A 16,915-nucleotide genomic window follows, 5' to 3' on the forward strand; every position below is an offset into this window, starting at 1 on the left:
AGACAATACTGACGCCAGCTCTTTGTAATTGCGAAATCTGTACCCCAACCTCTGGATTAGAATCTCCAGTTGTCTACTGTAAATACTGGAATTACAGCAAAGGATATGGGGACTGGGCTGCTTTCCTGTGTTGTACTAGCACTATTGTAGATATTAAAGACATTTAACCACTATGTGCAGAGCATTTAACGAAGAAAATTGTTTCAGAGTAACTCATTAGATCCATCTATATTGGGGTCCCACACACCTTTGCATGGCCTGGCCTTTCAAGAAGGTTGGGATTGATACACAGTATGGATACACGTCCTTCTTGCTACCTTTTGTGATTCCTCCTTTCCTCTAAGTTACCAATGACCAAACTAAGATTAAATAATGATAACAAGAGATCTGTGAGTAAAATGCTTTCCCTTCCCTCTGGGACAAGGGAGGTGGGGCAGACCTCAAACCACAGTCCTTTACCGAGTGGAGACTGCACCAAAAGGGGCAGCAGCATTTCCTCTTCAACTGCGTAAAGAGTTGGTGCCCCAATCACTTCATTCCCATTGTAAGTGATACTAATTTCCATCTTCCTCATATCGTTTTACTGGTAAAGTTCAAGATAATGTAAACTCTTGCCCAGTAAGGACCCCAGATAGAGAGTGTGAGGAAGAAGTGAAGTAAGTTTAATGGTCAAAGAAGAAGCTAGAAGCAATTAAAAACAAAACTTTTTTGAAATCATTTAAAATGTACAGAAAACTTGCGAGAGTAATAAGAAGACTCCTAATGTCCTTCACCCACATTCCTCATTTAACATTTTGCCACATCTGTGCCTGCTCTCTATGTGTGTGTGTGCGCACACATTTTTTCTCAACCATTTGAGAGTAAGTTGCAGACATCTTGCCAGTTTACCACTAAATACTTCTTGAGTGTGTATTCCTTTTTTCATTCTTTTTTTTTTTTTTTTCAAGACAGGGTCTCACTCTGTCACCCAGGCTGGAGTGGCAGCTTCGACCTCCCAGACTCAAGTGATCCCACCTCAGCAGCTGGGATTACAGACGCACACCACCATGCCTAGCTAATTTTTTTTCTACTTTTTGTAGAGACAGGGTTTCACCATGATGCTCAATCTAGTCTTGAACTCCTGGGCTCAGGCAGTCCCCCAGATCGGCCTCGCAGAGTGCTGGGATTGCAGGCATGAACCACCGCATCTGACCTTAGAGTGTGTATTTCTTAAGAAGAAGATGATTTTACATAACCTCAATACAAATATAAATATCAGGAAATTTGACATTGTTACAATGTTATTATGTAATCTACAGTCCACACTCAAATTTTCCTAGTTTTTCTATTTGGAAAACTAGTAAATGTTCATTATAAAAATTTATTTTCCAGCTCAATATCTAATCCAGATCACACATTGCATTTAGTTGCCATGTCATGTTTAGACTTATTTAATCTGTCTACAACTTTTCTGTCTTTCATGATATACTCATTTTTAAAGAGCACCTACAGTCCAATTTTTAAAAATAATTTCAGCTGGGCGCGATGGCTCAAGCCTGTAATCCCAGCACTTTGGGAGGCCGAGACGGGCGGATCACGAGGTCGGGAGATCGAGACCATCCTGGCTAACACGGTGAAACCCCGTCTCTACTAAAAATACAAAAATTAGCCGGCCATGGTGGTGTATGCCTGTAATTCCAGCTGCTTGGGAGGCTGAGGCAGGAAAATTGCTTGAACCTGGGAGGCAGAGGTTGCAGTGAGCTGAGATCATGCCACTGCACTCCAGCCTGGGCAACAGAGCAAGACTTCACCTCGAAAAATAAGTAAATAAAAATAATTTCATCAGTTTGAGGCTATCTGATATTTCCTCATTAGATTCAGTTTAATTGTTTTTGGGGGACCAAGAGTATCACAATGCGTTATTACGTTCTCAATGCATCACATCGGGAGGCATATGATGTTCTATCTCATTACTGGTGATGTTAATATTGATCAATGTTTTAAGTACACTAACCTTTTAAGTAAAGTTCCAAGATTTGTTTATAATTTTTTAATCTTCAGATTGAAGGGATATACTCAAATTACTATGCTCAATAATTGCTTTTGTTAATTTTTTTCATTCAGTGTGGTTATATTTTTCATTTGAAATCAATTGGGTTTGCTCCTATTTATATTGAATTTTAGAGTCTTCTCCCATAACTGTTTATTTAATTTCATTTTCTTGAATAAGTAAAATATTAATATTGTTGAAAATCAAAATGATATGAGAAGATATACTCAGAGACGTGTCACTCTATCCTTTATCCCTTCCATCCCATTCCCACGTGTGTTAGTCTGTTCTTACACTGCCATGAAGAAATACCCAAGACTGGGTAATTTATAAAGAAAAGAGTTTTCATTGACTCGTACAGTTCTGCATGGCTGGGGAGGCCTCAGAAAACTTACAATCATGGCCAAAGTCACCTCTTCATAGGGCAGCAAGAAAGAAAATGAGTGCCAGCAGGGAAGATGCCAGATGCTTATAAAACCATCAGATCTCGTGAGAACTTACTCACTATCACGAGAACAGCATGGGGGAAAAGCGCCCCCAGGATTCAATTACCTCCCACCAGGTCCCTCCCACAAGACATGGGGATTATGGAATTACAATTCAAGATGAGATTTGGATGGGGACACAAAAGTCAAATCACCCTGTCCTGTAGATAACAAATTTTCTTCAGTCTCCGGTTTATCCCTTCTTTGTTTCTTTTTTTTTTTTAATCGAACTCTTTTAGCCATTTTTGTATCCATATTTTAAAATATCCATGTAGTTTTATTTTAATGTTTTTAGTTTAACAAAATATCTACTGACTTTCTACCAAGAAAAATAAAGGTTTGATTCTTACATAGTGATGACTACTTCCCAAACAGCCACTCCTCTGGCCCTCAGTTTACAAAGCTGTGCATAAATGGGTACCTCTATGAAGTGATCACTTGGATACAGGGTGCTAGAGCTCTCCATCGAGCTAAGGATGTGGGTCCTACAAAAGAAGACACAGTCTAAGTCTTGGAGCATCTACTAATACTGAGAGCTATGAATACACCAAGTAGAACAAGTTGAACAACTCTGGAGACACTAATAACAGGCAAAAGACTGACACGGTTAAATATTCACATTATACTCAAAGAGGGCACAGACAGTATTATTCTGCAATAAATGTCACTGTCCCCTATCTCCCCTGATGAATTACTGTGCATGAGGTGGGACAGACTGGAGTTAAAACCTTAAATTTATCTGTGATCTGTGATTAGGCAGAGAAAGCCAAGGCCTAACTCTGCTCACTGGGCTTGACTACCACCCTGTGTTAGTGTGCTTCGCGTCAATGCATCTGTCCAAAAAGTCCTGACTTTTAATTTCATATGGCTCTTGAACAAACCTCATCCCACCCACCAGATGCCTCCAATGACGCCTTCATGCTCCTGCTAAGAATAGTTCTCCAAAGGGTGTTACTTTCCCAGTCCCTGGCAATGATTTTCTGACAAGGGTTATCCTGCATGAATGGATCTTTAGTGGTGTCCTAGTAAAGGAATGGGCACCCTTACCTTCAACAAAGAATGGCTCGTACTCAACTCACTTACCCCAATATTACTAGTTGGTGCTTAATTTTAATTTTATTTTGAGACAGGGTCTCGCTCTGTCACCCAGGCTGGAGTGCAATGGCATGGTAGCCTCCATCTTCCAGGCTCGAGTGATCCTTCCGCCTCAGCCTCCCAAGTAGCTGGGACTACAGGTGCATGCCACCATATCAAGCAAAAGTTTTTTGTTTGTTTGTTTTGTTTTGTTTTGTTTTGTTTTGTTTTTTAGTAGAGATGTGGTCTCTCTATGTTGCCCAGGATGGTCTCGAACTCCTGAGCTCAAGTGATCCTCCTGCCTCAGCCTCCCAAAGTGCTGGGATTACAGGTGTGAGGCACCATGTCCAGCCAGGTGCTTATTTTTAGTAGTTCCATGTGTATCCAAACACGGGTTTGTAGTCCAGCCACTTTCAATCAAAATCCATAAAGCTATTGATCACGATGTACTAACTACAGCTCAGTCCCCCTAGTATACCATAATACAGTGCACTGCAGTGGAAAACACCAGGCTGGAAGACAGCAAAGAAGAAAAAGTGATACAAATTTAAACTGGTATTTGGAGGACTACTCTTTCTCCCTAAGAAGCTAGACTTCCATGAATAAAAAATCCTTTGACAGGTCCTTTCATACCCAAAAGACAGGGCTTATCAATAAGAGTCAGAAACAAAATGAAGTCTTTAACTCAGAAAACTAGACTAGGTTATCTTTTATATTCACTATATGTTATAATATAGTCATTAATATATTAATACATATTTTCTGGCCAGGCACAGAGGCTCACGCCTGTAATTCCAGCACTTTGGGAGGCTAAGGCAGGAGGATCACTTGAGGCCAGGAGTCTGAGATCAGCCTGGCCAACATAGCAAGACCTTATCTCTACCAAAAAAATGTTTTTAATTAGCTAGGCATGGTGACACCCGCCTGTAGTCCTAGCTGCTCAAGAGGCTGAGGCGGGAGGAACTTTTGAGCCCAGGAGTTTAAGGTTATAGTGACCTATGATGGCACCATCTCTCTCCAGCCTGGGTGACAGAGTGAGACCCTGTCTTTAAAAAAATAATAATAATACATATATTCTGAGAAAACAAATAAGCAAATAAAAAATTACCTTGGCCCGGCACGGTGGTTCAAGCCTGTAATCCTAGCACTTTTGGAGGCCGAGGAGGGCAGATCACGAGGTAAGGAGTTCGAGACCAGACTGACCAACATGGTCAAACCCCACCTCTAGTAAAAATACAAAAATATTAGCTGGGTGTGGCAGTGTGCTGTAATCCCAGCTACTCAGGAGGCTGAGGCAGGAGAATCATTTGAACCCAGGAGGTGGAGGCTGCAGTGAGCCAAGATCACGCCACTGCACTCCTGCCTGGGTGACAGAGCAAGACTCCGTCTCAAAAAAAAAAAAAAAAAAAAAAAAATTACCTGTAATTTTATTTCATTTTATTTTTTGTTTTATTAATTTATTTTTTTGAGACGGAGTCTTGCTCTGTTGCCCAGGCTCTGGAGTGCAGTGGCCAGATCTCGGCTCACTGCAAGCTCCGCCTCCCGGGTTCAGGCCATTCTCCTGCCTCAGCCTCCCAAGTAGCTGGGACTACAGGCATCCGACACTACGCCCGGCTAATTTTTTGTATTTTTAGCAGAGGTGGGGTTTCACCGTGTTAGCCAGGGTGGTCTCAATCTCCTGACCTCATGATCCACCCGCCTCAGCCTCCCAAAGTGCTGGGATTACAGGTGTGAGCCACCGCACCCAGCCTGTACAGACACTTTTTAAAACAAACAGAGCTGCTAAATACTGTTTAGCAATCCTCATGCTCATATCTTGCAGAAAATACCTGGCCATTCAAACTCTGCAAAAGCAGAAAATCATAAGGCTTCAAGTAACGTAAGGAGCTCTTTTTTCTTTTTTTGAGACGGAGTTTGGCTCTTGTTGTCCAGGCTGGAGCACAATGGCATGATCTTGGCTTACTGCAATCTCTGCCTCCTGGGTTCAGGCGATTCTCCTGCCTCAGCCTCCCGAGTAGCTAGGATTACAGGTGCCTGCCACCACACCCAGCTAATTTTGGTATTTCTAGTAGAGACGGGGTCTTGCTATGTTGGCCAGGCTGGTCTTGAACTCCTGACATTGGGTGATCCACCTGCCTCAGCCTCCCAAAGTGCTGGGATTACAGGCATGAGTCACCACACCTGGCCAGGGAGCTCTTATCCATAACTAAACATAGATTAGAAAGAGATTACTTCTGTCCTTTTCCATGTCTGTTACATAAACCCAGTACAGCTTAGTCTGCAGGAACTATTTCTAGTGGGAATTCTTGAGAAAAAACAATTACCATTTGTAGGAACTTTCTTTCTTTCTTTCTTTCTTTTTTTTTTTTTTTTTTTGGACAGAGTCCCGTTCTGTCATCCAGGCTGGAGTACAGTGTCACAATTTTGGCTCACTGCAGTCTCTGCCTCCCCAGTTCAAGCGATTCTCATGCCTCAGCCTTCTGAGTAGCTGGGACCACAGGTGCACACCACCACACCTGGCTAATTTTTGTATTTTTAGTAGAGATGGGGTTTGACTATGTTGGCCAGGCTGGTCTCGAACTCCTAACCTCAAGTGATCCACCCACCTCAGCCTCCTAAAGTGCTGGGATTACAGGCATGAGCCACTGCACCTGGTCTACAGAGGAACTTTAAAAAAAACAAAAACAGAAACAAAAACAAAAAGACAACAACAACAACAACCAAAAAAAAAAACAAAAACATATATTTAAATTTTAGAATAACTATGTTAGTTTCCTAGGGGTCTAGTAACACAGTTCCACAAACTGGGTGGTTTAGAACAATAAAAATTTACTCTTTCACAGTTCTGGAGGCCAGAAGTCTGAAATCAAGGTGTCAGCAGGGCCATGATCCCTCTGAAGGAACTGAGGAAGGATCTGTTCCAGGCCTCTCTCCCAGCTTCTGGTAGTCTCGTGTTCCTCAGCTGTTAAATGTCCATCTTCTCCCTGTGTCTCCTCATATCATCTTCTCTCTTTGGTGTCGGTCTCTGTGTCTCAATTTCCCCCTTTGGGGATATCAGTCACATTGGATTAGGGTCCACCCTAATGACTTCATCTTACCTGTATTACCTCCTAAACACACTGTTTCCAAATACAGTCACATTGTGAAGTACTGGGAGTTAGGACTCCAACGTATCTGTTTGTTGGGGGGACACAATTCAATCCATAATAACAACCAAACAAGAAAAACACTTTCCTTTTTTATAGTTGAACAAACTGCAGACCAGTGATGGGTAGTATTGAATGGAAAGGATTGCCCAGGCGCGGTGGCTCATGCTTGTAATCCCAGCACTTTCGGAGGCTGAGGCAGGCGGATCACAAGGTCAGGAGATTGAGACCATCCTGGCTAACACGGTGAAACCCTGTCTCTACTAAAAATACAAAAAAGTAGCTGAGCTTGGTGGCGGGCACTTATAATCCCAGCCATTTGGGAGGCTGAGGCAGGAGAAGGGCGTGAACCCAGGAGGCGGAGTTCACAGTGAGCCAAGATGGCACCATTGCACTCCAGCCTGGGCGACAGAGTAAGACTCCATCTCAAATGAATGAATGAATGAATGAATGAATGAATGAATGAATGAATGAATGGAAAGGATTTCAGAAACACCACTGCAGAGATATGCAGTGGCCTTAACTACATTACAGAGACCTGGCAGGACAAGGCAGTCTCTACCAGCATAGGACAGTTACCTAGTATATTTCAAATACATGTTTGCCTCTGCTCTCCTCACATGAAAAAATACAGAAAACTAGAAGTATGGAGCCAAATTTTCAAACTCCTTCTATGTGCACAAGGAGCACCTCTGGAGTCTTTAGTTCTGCACGTCTTGAGCCTAGATGAAGGTATATATGCGGAGAGTCCAACTCAAAAATTCTTCAAAAAATATTGTTTTCCCTAATTCCCACCATCACCTTTCTGGAGCCATAAGGGTTTAGATCTCAAAATAAGCCATAATAAAGACCTTAGGTTCCTTCCAGATACATAAAGGTAGGGGGAAAAAAGGACCTTAGGCTATTTATTTTTATAACCTGGATGAATGAATCACTTGATCCTGACAAATTTCCTAAAGGTGCTAATAAAAGTGCTAGGGTTTTTATCCCCACAATGAATATGTTTCATTCAAAATCAGTAACTCTTGTTTTATTTTTACCCACAATCATTTGTTCTTTCTCTATTTCTCACTGGTGCCACCTTCTGCAAATGCCTCAACCTTTCTGTCCTTTTTTCTTCACTGTATTAGTCTGTTCTCAAGCTGCTATAAAGAACTGCCTGGCCAGGCACAGTAGCTCACGCCTGTAATCCCAGCACTTTAGGAGGCCAAATCACAAGGTCAGGAGTTCGAGATCAGCCTGGCCAACATGGTGAAACCCCGTCTCTACTAAAAATACAAAAATAAGCTGGACATGGTGGCATGCGCCTGTAATCCCAGGTACTCTGGAGGCTGGGACAGGAAAATTGCTTGAATCTGGGAGACAGACATTGCAGTGAGCCAAGACTGTGCCACTGCACTCCAGCCTACGTGGCACAGTGAGACTGTCTCACAAAAAAAAAAAAAAAAGAACTGCTTGCAGCCAGGCGTGGTGGCTCACGCCTGTAATCCCAGCACTTTGGGGGGCCGAAGCGGGCAGATCACGAGGTCAGGAGATCAAGACCATCCTGGCTAACACGGTGAAACCCTGTCTCTACTAAAAATACAAAAATTAGCTGGGCATGGTGGCACATGCCTGTAGTCCCAGCTACTCAGGAGGCTGAGGCAGGAGAATCAGCTGAACCCAGGAGGTGAAGGTTGCAGTGAGCCAAGCCAAGATCACACCATTGCACTCCAGCCTGGGCGAAAAAGCAAGACACCGTCTCAAAAAAAAAAAAAAAAAAAAAAAAAGAAAGAACTACCTGAAACTGGGTAATTTATAAAGGAAAGAAATTTAATTGACTCACAGTTGCACATGGCTTGGGAGGCCTCAGGAAACTTACAATCATGGTGGAAGGGGAAGTAAACACGTCCTTCTTCACATGGCAGCAGGAGAGAGAAATGCAGAGTGAAGAGAGGGAAAACCCTTTATAAAACCATCAGATTTCATGAGAACTCACTGTCACAAGAACAGCATGGGGGGGACTGCCCCCATGATCAAATCACCTCCCACAAGGTCCCTCCCTCAACATGTAGGGATTACAATTTGGATTACAATTCAAGATGAGATTTGAGTGGGGACACAGAGCCAGACCGTATCATTTACCATCTTTTTATATCCAAGAATCACCAGCTAGGCAATCTAGTTACTCCTTTGTTTGGTTACTCATTTGTTCAGCAAATAGTTATTGATCTATTTGGAAAGCCTGGGGATGTGGAAGGGAATAAGACACTGTCCCTGTCCTCTAGGGACATAGACTAACAGAATGCTGGATGGAACAACTACAGCAACTACAAAGAAAATTGCCCCAGTGGTGGCTGAAGGCCATGCTCCTCCCCAAGATCAAGCATTTTCCTTCTCCAGGCCTCTTATTCCTTGCTGTTTGGCACAGAAGGAAAACTAGCACTGAAGCCTAAACATATAGGCTTGAAGAGGAAGGGTGACTGAGGAATGACAAGAAGAATGTGGATAACATCCAACATTCCACTCACAGGATCTCACAAGCACAGGCCTCTGATCTTTTTTTTTTTTTTTTTTCCAGTTTGGTTCCCAGTTCCTGGACTATGTGCCAAGGTACTGTGCTTTTCAGAAAGAAGACTTGCCCGGTCTAGATATACCCTAAACTTCTTATTCCATAATCCAACTCCTTCTCAAGGGAGGAGCAGAGGTCAGGTAGAAATACAAAGAAATTAGAGTTTTCCATAGAATTCTCCAAATTTTCAAAATCAAATACATACAATCACACACATTACAGCACAGCTTAAAGCAGTGAAGACAGAGTCTCAAGGTGGGAGCAGCTGGTTCACAGTAGGAGTGCTGAGGGCCTACCAGGAATGAGGAGAGCTCTGAGAGGCTTTGGAAAAGAGCAGAAACCTCCCTTCCAACCAGTTCCCACCAGCTCCAAAGAGAATGGAGGGAGAGAAACCATCTTTATGCCACCGGCCTCTGCTGGGCCACATCATTTAAATTTAAAGATTTGAGGTTGGGCCAGAGGTAGGCAGAGAACAAAGAAGGAGGGAAGACAAGGCTTATTTTCCCTCCAACTAACATATTCTCTCAAAGTTTCTGGGACTCTGAGATTTCTACTAAAGATTCTAGGCTTTCTTGGCAATGATTTTCATATACTAGTTTGCTCAGAGACCTGTTATCAGTATATCATGACCAGATGATCACAGCCAGTCACAGCCAGCTTCAGGTCTCCTTAAGAGGGAGTCCCTCCAGAATTGCATGATTTGCCTGTGTCAATCACATCTATTTTAGGTGCCTTAGGGGGTACTATTTAAAAGATGCTTATAGTGAATCCTTTGGTAAAGTGAATAATTACCTCTAGGCTTCAACTAGAAGTGACTGGAAGTGACAGGAGTCATTGGAAGGAGCCTTATGACTTCAGCACTTTACTTATTATTAATGATCATTAGCCACAGTCACTACCATGTTACTCACAAGATTCAAACCCAAGCTGGCCTGGCTCCCAGTCTGTGTTCAGTTCCATCTCATCGTCTCAAGCACACTGAACACCATACACAGGGCTTTCCCTCACGATTTTTCCAGAGAGAATCAAGGTATTGTCCTCCAGAAGATAAGGTGAGTTCAGGCCTGCAATGCAACCAGGCGATGTCTGCCTACCTTTTTTGCCTCTCTTCTCTCCAGCTGTACTGTTCTTTCAGTTCCTTCAAGAGCCAAGCTCCAGGCCCACCCCCACTTCAGCTCAGACTAGGAAGCACCTCATTCTTATCCCCCTTTTCTCAGCCTCAGCCTGAGTAATTCCTAGTCTTTCAATCTTACCTCTGAGTCACTTTTTAATGGAAGTGCTCTTACATTTGCCCTCTACCCACCCATTCCGGTTCCCCATTTATGAGCTTATAAATGACTTTTTCTTGGTAGCATCTATCAAGGTTTTCATTTGATACTTATGTGTGTTTGGTTGATTCAGTCTCTGTGTCTCCCTCTAAATGCTCAGCTCTGAAGTCAGAGTTCATGCTTATTGTGCTCATGATCATGTCGCCTCACCTAATAGCCCTTGGCACATATGTGGCATAGGTACTTCACAATGTATTCTGTACTAAATAAGTATGCTTACCTGAGAAAGGAGATGGTTACCAGGCAAGGTTCCTGGTTTTTGTTTCTTCCTGTATTCTTAGTATCTTTGTGATTCCCTGAAAAGTACAAACTTAATTCACCATGGGTCTCTGATGTCTGTGCTTGTCTAATGATTTGAGTTAGGATCCCAACACTATGATGGAGCTGTATGTACGGCAGCCACCCCAGAACTATTTTAGAGGAGAGATTAATATTCTTCCTACCCTTCCTTGAGGATAGGACTGTTGTACTACTGGTGCTTTATAGTCCAAGGAGCTTAGGGTCCAGGTAGGGAGGTCAGAGAAGTAGACAAGTACTCTCAGAAAATGAAGTGGTATCTATATAATAAGATAAGCGCGGGCATGAAGGGGGACAAAGAGGCTCTTATCTGATCCTCATGAGCATCTGGAAGATTTCTGTAGAAAGTCCTAAAAAAGATGTTAGAGGTTGATAAGGGAAAAGAATAGGCATGGGGTAGAAAGCTAAGGTGAAGAGATACTCAAAAAGGTTCAGAGGTGAGAGAGCATGGAGTTTTCAGAGGGGAACTGTGAATAATTTAAGATATATAGGGAAGTGGCAAGAAGTGAGTCTGAAGGAACTGTGTTCAGGGGCCAAAGATGTTTGTCTTGAAGTCCAAGAGAGTCAACACAGGGTTTAATTGATGAGTGACCCCATCAGATTTGCCTTTTAGAAACATCTTTAAGATTAGTGTCTAAAGCTCCAGTTACCAGAAACTAGGACTACAACTACTTTCTCTTGGAAGTCAATTTCTCTTGACTACACCACTGCTTTCTCTCTAAGGAGAGTTTTGAAGGAGAGAGACCAGTCCCTAGATCATGCCAATAGAGGTAGGAGGAGGGTGGACAGGTTGGAAGAGATGTATACCATGTGTTGACTATGGGTATATTAATGTTTTTCAGTTTAGCATATGAGAGCAGTACTATAGAAAGTAGTTAACAGTTTTCTCCAGATTAAGACCACTTACCCACTGATGAGTTTGGGAAATTGTTTAACCTGTTTCCTCATCTGAAAAGTAAGAATATTAATCATTATAAACTCGAGAACTTATATGCCTTATCTCGCTTATATGTGGAATCTAAAAAAATTAAACTCATGGAAGCAGAGAATGAAATGGTGGGTTGAGGGGTAGGAGAAATGGGAAGATACTGGACAAAGGGTACAAACTCTCAATTATAGGATGAACAACTTTCAGGGATCTTAACTACATCATGAGTGATGACGGATGTGTTAATTAATTTGATCGTGGTAGTCATAATACAATCTATATCAAATAATCACATTGTATACTCTGAATATAATCAATCTCTATATATTATTTTTAAATATTTTTAAAAGGGAATGAAATAAATTTACATTCATATATATGAAAATTTTGATTTAAAATTTATCTAGGCCGGGCACGGTGGCTCAAGCCTGTAATCCCAGCACTTTGGGAGGCCCAGACGGGCGGATCACGAGGTCAGGAGATCAAGACCATCCTGGCTAACACGGTGAAACCCCATCTCTACTAAAAAATACAAAAATCTAGCCAGGCGAGGTGGCGGGCGCCTGTAGTCCCAGCTACTCGGGAGGCTGAGGCAGGAGAATGGCGTAAACCCGGAAGGCAGAGCTTGCAGTGAGCTGAGATCTAGCCACTGCACTCCAGCCTGGGCGACAGAGCGAGACTCCGTCTCAAAAATAAAATAAAATAAAATAAAATAAAATTTATCTAAAAGAGGTACAAATATGAATCAATAGATTATTAAATTTCAGTGGAATTAAATGCCTTGTCAACAGTTTTCTGTGGAAATGCTGTGTATAGCTGGTTTTTACAGTTCCACTCATTCCTCCAGTTTACTGTTTGACCTTAATTTACTCCTTCTTCTTCTCAGGGTTGCTTGCCTGGCTGGCTCAGTCCTACCAGACAGAAGCCACTGTGGAAAGCTTCAGTTCCCCTAGGCGCCCATACTAAGGTCGTGTTACCATGAACAAAAGAGATAAGCTAATATTTGGAGCTATTTGGGGAGCATTTTAAAATTTTAAATACTTCATCTTTTACCAAGAATATAAAAACAATATCCATAATTTACAGACACCATTTGAATTTTACCAAAGCTACCTTCAAGTTCTCCTGAATAAAAGAAACATTTAAACCAAATGGATATTCTCACCAGCTTTATAAATTTTTTGGAAAACTCTAAATAATGAAAACAATCACACCTAAATTGCAGAAGAGCTCAGTACAACTGGCCCTGTCTCAACATACTCCTTGAACTGAATTAAAGGACTCGCTCACTAGCTTCTATTGTGTTACCTGAAATTGGTGCTTAGCAGAATTTTTCCTGGGTTTAAATACAAAATGGTACACACATAATTGCAACCATGCGAATGTATGTCTATATGTGATCTGAAAGGCAACAAGCAAAAATGAAAATAGTGGTTTAAAATATTTAATAAAAATATTTTCAGTAACAGTTTTTAAACAGAAGGTACTCTAGTTGAGCACTTAAAAAAAAAAGAAACAAGCCGGGTGTGGTGGCTCACACCTGTAATCCCAGCACTTTGGGAAGCCGAGGTGGGCGGATCACAAGGTCAGGAGATCGAGACCATCCTGGCTAAAACAGTGAAACCCCATCTCTACTAAAAATATGAAAAATTAGCCCGGCGTAGTGGCTGGCACCTGTAGTCCCAGCTACTTGGGAGGCTGAGGCAGGAGAATGGCATGAACCTGGGAGGCAGAGGTTGCAGTGAGCTGAGATAGCGCCACTGCACTCCAGCCTGGACGACAGAGTGAGACTCTGTCTCAAAAAAAAAAAAAAAGAAACAAAAAACACTCAAAACTTCCTGAAAGTCTGAGTGACTACTTAAATGAAAAGCTCTCCTTTATCTTTATGGACATTGCTTATCAGGCCCTTCAAACCCTTCCAACTACTGAGAAGTATGCTGTATGATAGTATCTGCCCTCCTGTCAGAGAAATCATAAGGGAAAAATGGTAAGATGGTTTTCTACTCAGGGCAGGTTAGGTAAAATCCTGTATCTTTTCAAAATGTGAACCAGATCTGGGTGAAATCCTGAGGTTTTGGCTCCTAAAAAACGGTTTGAAACTTGGGAGCAATAGAGATGTCCTGGAGAAATCATCCTGGACGCTCAGGACTTTTTGGCAATAATGGACAGCAAAATTTGTTTTGCACAAAGTCACTATTCAGATTTAATTCAGTAGATGTGAAAAATTGTAAAACATAAATTTTACATTTAAAAGAAGATACATAGTGACCAGGCATGGTGGCTCATGCCTGTAATCCCAGCACTTTGGGAGGCCAAGGCAGGCGGATCACTTGAGGTCAGGAGTTTGGGGCCAGCCTGGCCAACATGGTGAAACTCGATCTCTACTAAAAATACAAAAAATTAGCCAGGGGTGGTGGCACTCACCTGTTATCCCAACTACTCGGGAGGTTGAGGCAGGAGAATCGCTTGAACCTAAGAGGCGAAGGCTGCAGTGAACCAAGATGACGTTACTGCATTCCAACCTGGGTGACAGTGAAACTCCTTCTCAAAGAAAAATAAATTTTATATATATAAAATAATTTTTTAAAATAAATAAACAAAAGGAGATACATATAAACCAAATCTAACAAAGGCTCTAAAGAAGAGCAAAAGAATACTTTGTTCCAAATGGGAAATAGCAGAAAGAACCCAATGAAGTAAAATAAGGAAGCCAGCAATGATCATATGGTTCTTAAGGGTAGGAAATACTAGGACTGGGTTAAAAGTATAACAGAATTTGAGATTTCAAATTTGAAATTTCAAAAAGAAATTTACAGGTCTAATCCAAATCCTTCCATGTATAGATGAGGAAACTTAAGGTCCATTTATTATTCATCCAACAAACGTTTATTGGTGTGCCTATATGCTAGATGCTAGAGATAGAACAAAGACCAAGACAAGACATGGTCCAGGAAAGTGACTTGCTCAAAGTCACAAAGCAAGTTAGCAGCTAACCAGGGGCTCTGCACTAAACCCCATATTGTCTAATAATATACAGTCATTTCTGTGCCTGTAAGCACCTTAAGCATTTTATGATGGTTCTATGAATATATAAGATTTTCATACACAACTGATACAACATTTCATTGGGGTATATATTATATTCAGAGGTAATATGATAAGGGGTATATATAATGTATAAGGGATATATATTATATTCAGATGCTGTTAGAATCCACGTAAAATAACCACAGTTTCTTATGTAGCATATGAAATGGTAATTTCCTTCAAAGTGCTTCCTAATTTCTTAGTCATTAGGTGTTCCATGTGCAAATATTGACAATCTAAATTATCAAATTTTTATTTATTTTTTAAGTTTGAGGGTACATGTGAAGGTTTGTTACACAGATAAACACATGTCACAGGGTAAATTATGACATTTTAAAACATGATTTCTGGTCATATGACTCTTACTATGTCTCCTTTGAATTACAAAGGAGAATGTCTTTTTTAAAACTTAATGTTAAAGTGAAAATTAGAACACTTTTTTTTTTTTTTTTTTGAGACAGAGTCTCGCTCTGCCATTAGGTTGGATTTCAGTGGCACGACCTTGGCTCACTGCAACCTCCACCTCCCGGGTTCAAGCAATTCTCCTGCCTCCACCTCCCAAGTAGCTGGGACTACAGGCACGTGCCACCACGCCCAGCTAATTTTTTTATTTTTAGTAGAGATGGGGTTTCACCACGTTGGCCAGGATGGTCTTGATCTCTTGACCTTGTGATCTGCCTGCCTGGGCCTCCCAAAGTACTGGGATTACAGGCGTGAGCCACCACACCCAGCCTAAAACACTAATTTTAAGTGAAAATTAGAATACTAGTTGAATGAATGACATTTAGCTAGTGTTCTAACACTTTATTTTCAATAAATGACTCGATTTTAAAAGACCTATTTCTATCATTGACCTGTTTACCCGTATAATCATTCAGAGCTTAACCAGTTTGGTAACAGTGTATATAATATAGAGACACTTAATGTTCTGCATCAGAACTTTTTTTTTGAGACAGAGTCTCAGTCTTGTCACCCAGGCTGGAGTGCAGTGGCGTGACGGCTCACTGCAACCTCCACCTCCCCCAGGTTCAAGCAATTCTCCTGCCTCAGCCTCCCTAGCAGCTGGGATTACAGGCGCCTGCCACCAAGCCCGGCTAATTTTTTGTATTTTTAGTAGAGATAGGGTTTTATCATGTTAGTAAGGCTGGTCTCAAACTCCTGACCTCAGGTGATCCACCCGCCTTGGCCTCCCAAAGTACTGGGATTACTTACAGACGTGAGCCACCATGCCCAACCCAGAACTTATTTCTTTAAAAGAAAACACGTACCTCATTTTTAAATGAACAATAGCACCTAATACAAAAGAGAAAATTGAGTTTGGAACCTACTCTGGTTTTTTTCACTGATTTAATAACAATACAGGAGTTCTTTAGTATGGGAGAGAATAGGAGCCCTTGACTAGAAGCAATACTGTGGCCTGAGAGTTAATTAAAATAACCCGAAAGGAAAAGGTGTGAAAATGTAACTTATTGGCCGGGCGCGGTGGCTCAAGCCTGTAATCCCAGCACTTTGGGAGGCCGAGGCGGGTGGATCACGAGGTCAGGAGATCGAGACCATCCTGGCTAACATGGTGAAACCCCGTCTCTACTAAAAATACAAAACACTAGCCGGGCGTGGTGGCGGGCGCCTGTAGTCCCAGCTACTCGGAGGCTGAGGCAGGAGAATGGCGTGAACCTGGGAGGCGGAGCTTGCAGTGAGCCGAGATCGCGCCACTGCACTCCAGCCTGGGTGACACAGCGCGAGACTCCGTCTCAAAAAAAAAAAAAAAAAAAAAAAGAAAATGTAACTTATTGAAATAAAAAACTTTTGAGATACTCCTGATTGGAAAGTAGTTATTTGGCCAGGCGCAGTGTCTCACAGCTGTAATCCCAGCACTTTGGGTAGACAAGGCAGGCGGATCACCTGAGGTCAGGAGTCCGAGACTAGCTTGGCCAACGTGGTGAAACCCTGTCTCTATTAAAAATACATTAGCTGGGCATGGTGGCACACA

The 16,915-nt window shown here is 41.9% G+C and overlaps 1 long non-coding RNA gene across 1 annotated transcript; it reads right to left on the minus strand.

The window, feature by feature from the left end:
- Window positions 1-2,935: 2,935 nt before the first annotated feature.
- Window positions 2,936-14,380, minus strand: LOC135971767 (uncharacterized). The gene is made up of 5 exons (XR_012414728.1): window positions 14,263-14,380; window positions 11,818-11,858; window positions 10,834-10,909; window positions 8,560-8,628; window positions 2,936-2,999 (listed from the first exon to the last, which is right to left on the minus strand). It is a non-coding gene; the product is annotated as an uncharacterized lncRNA (long non-coding RNA).
- Window positions 14,381-16,915: the final 2,535 nt, after the last annotated feature.

This window comes from Macaca fascicularis, chromosome 7 (assembly GCF_037993035.2).
Source record: "Macaca fascicularis isolate 582-1 chromosome 7, T2T-MFA8v1.1".
In the NCBI taxonomy this organism is placed as follows: Eukaryota; Metazoa; Chordata; class Mammalia; order Primates; family Cercopithecidae; genus Macaca; species Macaca fascicularis.